Source organism: Brassica oleracea, chromosome C6 (genome assembly GCF_000695525.1).
Source record: "Brassica oleracea var. oleracea cultivar TO1000 chromosome C6, BOL, whole genome shotgun sequence".
NCBI lineage: Eukaryota > Viridiplantae > Streptophyta > Magnoliopsida > Brassicales > Brassicaceae > Brassica > Brassica oleracea.
This window is the reverse complement of record NC_027753.1, coordinates 37,879,893-37,889,450: the sequence shown is the minus strand read 5'-3', so window position 1 is coordinate 37,889,450 and position 9,558 is coordinate 37,879,893.

Sequence of the window (9,558 nt, the reverse complement as noted above, 5' to 3'; positions counted from 1 at the left end):
GCCCACACAAAATATATAAAATCAAGTGTTGAAATATATATACATACATACGCATATCCCCTATATATTAAAAGATAATCACTTTTAAAACTTACCTTAAAAGTTTATTGGCAAGGAATGCAACGTGGTGACGTGACTTAACGAGAAACTTTTATTTAATAAAACGCTTAGGTGTCATGCAGATAACTTTTCTCACCAAAACTGTGAATTTAACCTTCAGCTTCAAAACTGTGAATTTTCTCACGCATATACCATCTATCCTTTTCTCGACGAACACTTTTACGTGATAAACCTTCAGCTTTAAGTTTAATTAGTTGATTTATCAATCCTATCAATATAATATAACATCAATAAAGATTCCTTATTTCTCTATATGTTTCTGTTAAAAACGGTAACCCATATGATCTATCGCCATTAAGTCGACAGATCCGTAGAGACCACAAAGCGATGAAACTTTAGTAGGATGTCAAGTATTAATGAAAGAACCCTTTTCTCCCTACATGCTTTCATGCATTTAGCAGAACACTCACGTCTCATTGCTGAAAGAGGACATTGAAAATCTATTTATAGATAAATGTGTCGTACTCAGTTTTGTTACTGCTCGATGAGGTGCTCTCTGTTTCGAGAAGACTACTGAATCACTGTAAATCGTCTCGGCTTAGTGTATTAGTCTTCTCGAGCAAACAATATAAGCATGCGAGTGTCACCATCTTTATTGCCATGAGAGCTCTGAATTAGACGACCTTAAAGATGAGAAAAAACTTCCAGGAACGAACCACCAACAAGTCTCATGTGTTGGTCGCATCTGAAACAACCTTTATAATTTTGAGGGTCAAATAACCTTTAATTTCTTTTATTATGCAACTATGTTTTCTGAATTTAAAGGAGTTATACTTTTTTTTATTTCACACAGTTATTGTTTTGCTTATAATATGTTATTGATCCATTTTTTTCGATTTTATTTGTTAAACCCCTAAGTCCATAATTACTACAACGTGATAGACGAAATATATAAAAAAAAATATTTTCCAAAGCTTCTTTTCAAACTTGCAAACACCATATATCAAATTTTAATATTAGTGAACTCATTATAAAAAAGTCTCTAGCTTCGCTCTGATAACTATCATACTTTTAGTTCTATCTAACTATCGTTTAAAATATACCTTATGTTATACATAATCATAATATATAATTTCAACATTAATATAGACATTTTATCTCGTGCAAAGAGCGAGTTACTATCCAGTAAATATACTAAACCATGGTCAAAGACAATTGTTGCTAATATATAAGTTTTATCTTGATTTATAGAAGTAAATAAAACATTGCAGTATGAAATGTCTGTAAGGATAAGTGGCATTCGTTTTTTCGTGAAGTGGAAAATAAAAGTTTTGTTAAAATAAAAGTATATGGATTTAACAGTGGCAGTGTATTTTGGTTTTCTTCTAGCTAAATGATAATGGTAAAAGACTAAAAGTTGCACCGTTTGTCTCTTTGGCATTTTCGGCAGTAAGTTAAATGACTTCCTCAAAAGAATAACATCAAACTGTGTATGTGTAACTGGAAATTTATTCAAGGCACATTGAGATATGAGCTGAACCAGGATCATCTTTTCTGTATTCAATGCAAACAAAACAAAAAATTATATCGAGATAGATTTGTAGTATTGATATACTAGCTATACCACATGGAAGAATCTCCACATCTATTCGGAAATTGAACCTGTTACAGGATTCGATGTTTTAACTTCGATACGTTAGAGATTTGTACATCTTTTTACACATCGTTGCATGCACACACTCTCTATACATCGATAGTAAGTCAAGTTATGTACTATTAGAAAAGTTTCCTATGGGTTTTGAGGACGGCCAACCACGCAATGCATCGATACGTGTATACTATAGAGCATCGGGGTCGCTTAGTTAAGTTTCTTAGTATTTTAGCAATTAAAAAAAAATGATTAATGCGAAGGAACGTTTCTTAATTAGGCACAATAAGGACAATATTATCGGGCACAAAATTTGATCTTTAAGGGGAGGAGACCCACAAAAACACCAAAACCGAGGAGAAGTCGTTAAATAAAAGGTGTTTTGGCTTGGTCCTTGTACTGTTCGCGGACCCCACTGACACATGGCGGCCCGCGATTGGTTCGTTTTTTTTTTAATCGGAAAAAAAGAAAACAAAAAATTAAGAACCTTTACCGATAATGTTATCCTAAGAGACTGTCTTTTGAGACACGTGTTGGCCAAGGCTATCATCTCTTTCTCTCTCTGGCCTAATGCTCTTCATCATCAAAAGTTCAAAGTCAATGGGTGTTTGTGTGTGTTTTACAGAGAGATGGAGGCAGATCAGTCCTCATGCAACCACCGTATTACAGAGTCTCGATTGAATAGCCTCTCATCTGTCTCTCTTCCTTCTCTGTACGCTCCGGCGCGTTTTAGGTAAGCGAAAACTCTTTAACATTCTAACCATCGTGTCCTTTGGCATTGCTGATTTGTAGCAAAAGGCATTTCCTTTTCGTCTATCTCCGCTTGATTATAGTTAAAAATCGTTTCTTTTTGTGGGATATAGTTACAAACCATGTTCTGCTTTTGGTTCCTAGTCAAAGATTGAAACTTGCTTCTTGATGCTGGACTGATTTTATAGTGACCGAACCATTTGTTTTGTACTGTGACTTTGGTAAGAAGAGATCAGAGTGACCAAGTCAAAACGAATGAAGCAACTCATGCCGAAGCTAGCAAGAATGTTAATGTTTTGTACTTTAATGTTTTGTACCTTCTGATTGCTACTTGTTTCATTTGCAGTGAAAGTGGAGAACAGGGCATGGAAAGTCGATGTGAGTTCCACATGTTTTCTGTTTTCATTAAATGGTGTTTCAGTATTTTCTTGTACTTGTGAACGGAAAGGGTCAAATAAAGCTTATGTTTGATGTTCTTCAATTTTGATTTGTTCTGTCTCTTCTGTTTATTGATTAATTTTTTGATTGTTCTGTCTTTGTTGCCTTTACATGGATGGATCAAGTCACATGAGTCAGGTTCCAGTTGCAACAGAGGTAAATCTAAAAACTTTCAAACTTTTAAGTTGTTTCTTGTTGCTTAACCTTCGGTTTAATTCTCTGTTCCTTGTAGTTTAAGTTTATCATAATATAAAAGCTTGTGTTGTTGTTGTTATTGTCTCGGTTCCTTGAGCTTGTTGTTGTTACTGTAACACCCCGATCGCGGATGTTACAGTTACTGTCCTTGTAGTTCAAGTTTCTTGTTGTTACTGTCCTTGTAGTTTAAGTTTCAAGCTTCTTGTTGTTGTTTCACTGTCTTGTGTTCTAGTGCATTAAAAGACTTGTGTTTCTCATTCTTGTTGTTTCAGGTGGTGAAGTGGAGTGGAGCATTGGAGTGGAGCATTCACGGGTATTGGAGTGGAGCATTCACGAGTGACAGAGAGTTGTTGTTTCATTGTCTTGTGTCATTGAGTCATTGAGTTGTAATTGTGTCATTGACTTGTATTTGTGTCACGGGTGTACAAGAGTGATAGAGAGAGTTGGAGTCTTGTGGTGTTTGTAGTCTTCTGTTAAAGTTCATGAGTGACAACTTCCATCCTTCTCTATATATATGTGCAATTCACTTGAAAAGCAATTCACAAACTAATCTACTCCATTCTCTACTTCAACTTATCTTCACAAGCAATTCACAACAACTTCCATCCTTCTCTATATATATTTGCAATTCATTTGAAAAGCAAAATTTTCAAAATTTTCAATCTTCCATTCTTCTTTTCTTCACAAAATTTTCAAAATTTCATATATGGTATCCTCTTCTCATAACATTTTTGAGGGATCGGACGATGAAAATTTTGATCAATATTTATTTTTTATGTTTTTATTTTAAAATCAATGTTTAAAATGTTATCGTGTACTATGTTTTAAGAAAAAAGTTTAAGTTTTATAAGAAAAATCAAAAAAATATTGGTGTTTAATTAAATTTTTTTTAAGAACCCTTAAATAGGAGACTTGCAATGGAGCACGTAAATTTTCGGGTTTTTTAATCTAGTCTCTTAATTAATTTTTACGATTAAAAAATTTTAAAAATTAGCTCACGCGACCTTGCATTTGACAGATGGATTGGAATCTCGGCACATCACGCGAGGAAGATGCGAATATACATCTATATTATATATCGTCTACTGTATTATTTTCTACAAGCGCCTATAATAAGTATCTGAATCAGTTAATTTCATGTAAAAGGTGGATCATGAACTTTTTAAGTCAAGTAATCAGTAAACTACAACTCTGTCTATGATATGAATAAATAGCAAATATGTAAAGCATTTTGATTTTTCGAAAGAAAAACCCTACTGCAGCATATGTCATGCATGGTCAGGCCCGGTGCTTTCATTTTATTTGTTACAACATGTTATAAACTTATAAGAACATCTGCATCGCTCCTCTCTAAAGGGGAGGTCCACGATTTTGAAATAAACCGTATACAAAGTGTGCACAATAAGAAACGAATGCTGTGTGTTTTTTGCACTGTTTGCGAGTCCCACCGATACGCGATGATCCGCGATTGGTGCGTTTTTTTTTTCTTTTTTCTAAATCAGAAAATAATAAAATAAAAAAATAAGAGATTTTAGCGATGCAGATACTCTAAGAACACCTCCAACGGTGCAAAAATTAAAAGTATCTAACAAATAAAAAAATTGAAAAATAATGAAAAAGCTACGGAAAGAGTGAAGGTGGCTCTCGAGAGGTTGTTAGAACCTCTGGAGATATTAATTTTACAGATGTGAAATTTCTAATAGCTGACATTCTTTAAAAAAAGAAAAAAAAATAATAATTGCATAATAAAAACAAACTATAAATAATAATATAAAAATAGTTAGAAACCGTGGTGGAGTTTGTAATCGTAAATGTTGCTCTAAAGACTGCCGCACGCCGTTAAATGTTCCTTAGCCCATCTTTAACCCTCGCTCTAGGCTTTGGGTTCTAAGAAAAAATATATTAAAAAATTAGTGGATTCTACACCATTTTAAAATTTTGCTTCTTCCTCCTCCTATGTAAAAGGCGAGTTTTGGAGGGTTTTTGGTTTGTTCGCGGGCCCCACCACATGTGGCGGTCCGCGATTGGTTCTCTATTTTTTTTTTTTAAACAAAAAAAAAATCCTAAGAACTAATTCAAAGAGCTTGAGCGTTAATGATGCTCTTAGATTAATTTTTTTGTCAGCATAATTCTTAGATTAATGAAACCATTGAGAGTTATAAGTTATAACCTATTAAACAGGAGAAAAGAAAAAATGTTATTCGTTCCCACATACTTGCCGTACGTACATATCCCTTATAATTTATGAAAAGCAAAGTCTTATCTGAAAATAAAAGCTAATCATTCAATCATGCAAATTAAAAAGCCAAATCAAGAATACACGGTAATATAGAACTTCATTTTAAAAGTTTATAATAAAAACGATGGACTGCCTAAAATGTTTCCAAGCAAATTTAAACTGACGGTCTTCGTATAGTATATTGATATCTAATGGTATCTTCACGCCTTATAATGGATTCATGACCATCAATCTCAGTGGAGTCATCATATGCATATATGGATTCTATCGATCTAAACACTCAAATCGAGAAATATCTCTAAAAATCCTATCACAGAGTCGGTGTGGTTCTTCACGTTTTATTTCAAGTCAGTTGCTGATTTAAATCCAGAAATCAAGCCACATGCTTTAGAAAATCCAACTCTGTTAGCGTTAAGTAAGGCCCTCATCGTGTTTGTGGATCTACACCGAAACACTCGTCTTAAAAGTCCACACGCTTGCACAACCTAATTATATAATGCTTAGTTGAAGTAAAATCTCGATTTAAGGGCAAGGTTATATTATTTAATTATATATCTTTCTTTTTCGTGATCGTGGTAGGACAAAAGTGAAGTGTCATGAACAAGAAAACCGTGATTTTGATCCTTTGATGCATAGTTGGGGACTTGGAGTTGCCGTTCTCTGACATGTCCCAGCTCACCCCTCGTGCTTTGTTTATTACTAGACACTTAATCTCGAGTTTAACAGTCTAACAAGTTCCAACCATGATTACTGGGAGGTTCTTATAGTGGGGTTCTTAACGGAATATAAAAACTCATCTCTTAACTTTTAACTAAAAAAAGCTAAGAAACGGTTTTTAAGTAAGAGTCTTAAGAGCCGGTTCTTAATTTTTTTAGTTAAAAGTTAAGAGACGGATTTTTATATTCCGATAAGAACTTCACTCTAATAACCCCTAATAATTATGCTCTTACATGTAAATGTACGTTTAATTAATATTTTTTGTAATCTTTTTTAAAAGGAACCATTTAGCCGAATGCATAAAATAAATCTTGATTAAACTTAGACCTCTATAATTTTTATATTGTTCGATTCATGTTGATGATCATTCATAACCATGCGAGAAAAAATCTGGCTTAACGCGTCTATGCTCCTACCAAATTAGTTTACGGGAGACTCAGCGCAAGTATATTTATTTATATAAAATTAATGTGATAATTAATCAATAGAAATTATAGAATAATGACTACTCCATTTTATTAGAAAGCTGAGAGCAGTTTTGGATTGAAGGTTAGCCAGGGTGGCTAACCCACGTGTGTCCCCTCTCCGCTTGAAATGCATATGTTATGTCTTTTAACTAGTTAAATCTGATTAAATTAATCCACTATTCACCTTAATCTATCTATATATATAAAGAAGGGTTTCCTTCACTCCTATGCTGTCCACATAGGCGGACACGTCACTAATTCGAGTCTTGAGAAGCCGACACGTGTCACGGTCAATCAAAAGTCAATGTTTCATTAATTCTTGAATTTAATGGGTTTTATGTGTTTACTACGGTCCAAATACATCTTCTCTAAAAAAAATAAAAAAACGGTATACGAAACTTAGGGAAAGTTTCCTTCACTCCTAGGCTGTCAACATAGGCGGACACGTCACTAATTCGAGTCTTGAGAAGCCGACACGTGTCACGGTCAATCAAAAGTCAATGTTTCATTAATTCTTGAATTTAATGGGTTTTATGTGTTTACTACGGTCCAAATACATCTTCTCTAAAAAAAATAAAAAAACGGTATACGAAACTTAGGGAAAGTGGCCGTCGAGCAACAATTCCCGTTCAGTCAACTGTCAATAGAAATCCAACGGTTTCACCGGTGACGAACGATTCCGATCAATGTCAGTCGGAAGTCGAATAGACTTCTTTAATCTGGAGCCCTTACGGAAATTAACTTGGTTCATGCATCTTCATTAACATTCACATTAATACGTACTCTCTACTTCTCACACGATCTCGCATTCAATGAATCTCCTCATTCATTTCTTTGTGTTAATCCTCCATTATAAATATGAAGGTTTTCTTCCAAGAAAATCATCAGTTCATTTCTCTTAATAAACAACACAAAAAGGTGATGAAAAAGATTTGTTAAGTTCATCGTTGTACTTGACAGATTGTAACAGAAAAGTGATAAGAAACAGAAAAAAATGAGATGAGAAACAGAATAAAAAGAGAAGAAGAGAAAAGGGGAAGAAGATAGAAGAAGGGAAATAACTTTTTTTAGTGGACTTTTTTTTAAAAGATCTATTTATCTTTAGCTCATAATAATTTCCAACATTTTGGTGTTGATTTCTCATTACTGTGGCTCCCTAAAAGGTTGCTGGCCCTGATCTTAAGGATACAACAGTTAGTGCAGACACTTATGGATATATAATCATGTGTGAGTATGCATGATTGTGATTTGTGAGTATATACTATATACTATATATATAAAGAAGGGTTTCCTTCACTCATAGGCTGTCCACATAGGCGGACAAATCACTAATTCGAGTCTTGAAAAGCCGACACGTGTCACGGTCAATCAAAAGTCAATTTTTCATTAATTCTTGAATTTAATGGGTTTTATGTGTTTACTACGGTCCAAATACATCTTCTCTAAAAAAATAAAAAAAAAACGGTATACGAAACTTAGGGAAAGTGGCCGTCGAGCAACAATTCCCGTTTAGTCAATTGTCAATAGAAATCCAACGGTTTCACCGGTGACGAACGATTCCGATCAATGTCAGTCGGAAGCCGAATAGAATTCTTTAATCTGGAGCCGTTACGGAAATTAACTTGGTTCATGCATCTTCATTAACATTCACATTAATACCTATTCTCTACTTCTCACACGATCTCGCATTCAATGAATCTCTTCATTCATTTCTTTGTGTTAATCCTCCATTATAAATATGAAGGTTTTCTTCCAAGAAAATCATCAGTTTGTTTCTCTTAATAAACAACACAAAAAAGTGATGAAAAAGATTTGTTAAGTTCATCGTTGTACTTGACGGATTGTGACAAAAAAGTGATAAAAAACAGAAAAAATGAGATGAGAAACAGAATAAAAAGAGAAGAAGAGAAAAGAGGAAGAAGATAGAAGAAGGGAAATAACTTTTTTTAGTGAACTTTTTTTTAAAAGATCTATTTATCTTTAGCTCATAATAATTTCCAACATTTTGGTGTTGATTTCTCATTATTGTGGTTCCCTAAAAGGTTGATGGCCCTGATCTTAAGGATACAACAGTTAGTGCAGACACTTATGGATATATAATCATGTGTGAGTATGCATGATTGTGATTTGTGAGTATACTATATATATAAAGAAGGGTTTTCTTCACTCCTAGGCTGTCCACATAGGCGGGCACGTCACTAATTCGAGTCTTGAGAAGCCGACACGTGTCACGGTCAATCAAAAGACAATGTTTCATTAAATCTTGAATTTAATGGGTTTTATATGTTTACTACGGTCCAAATACATCTTCTCTAAAAAAATAAAAAAAATGGTATACGAAACTCAGGGAAAGTGGCCCTCGAGCAACAATTCCCGTTCAGTCAACTGTCAATAGAAATCCAACAGTTTCACCGGTGACGAACGATTCCGATCAATGTCAGTCGGAAGCCGAATAGAATTCTTTAATCTGGAGCCGTTACGGAAATTAACTTGGTTCATGCATCTTCATTAACATTCACATTAATACATACTCTCTACTTCTCACACGATCTCGCATTCAATGAATCTCCTCATTCATTTCTTTGTGTTAATCCTCCATTATAAATATGAAGGTTTTCTTCCAAGAAAATCATCAGTTCATTTCTCTTAATAAACAACACAAAAAGGTGATGAAAAAGATTTGTTAAGCTCATCGTTGTACAAAGGTGATGAAAAAGATTTGTTAAGCTCATTGTTGTACTTGACGGATTGTGACAGAAAAGTGATAAGAAATAGAAAAAATGAGATGAGAAACAGAATAAACAGAGAAGAAGAGAAAAGAAGAAGAAGATAGAAGAAGGGAGATGACTTTTTTTAGTGAACTTTTTTTTAAAAGATCTATTTATCTTTAGCTTATAATAATTTCCAACATCTTGGTGTTGATTTTTTATTACTGTGGTTCCCTAAAAGGTTGTGGCCCTGATCTCAAGGATACAACAGTTAGTGCATACACTTATGGATATATAATCATGTGTGAGTATGCATGATTGTGATTTGTGAGTATA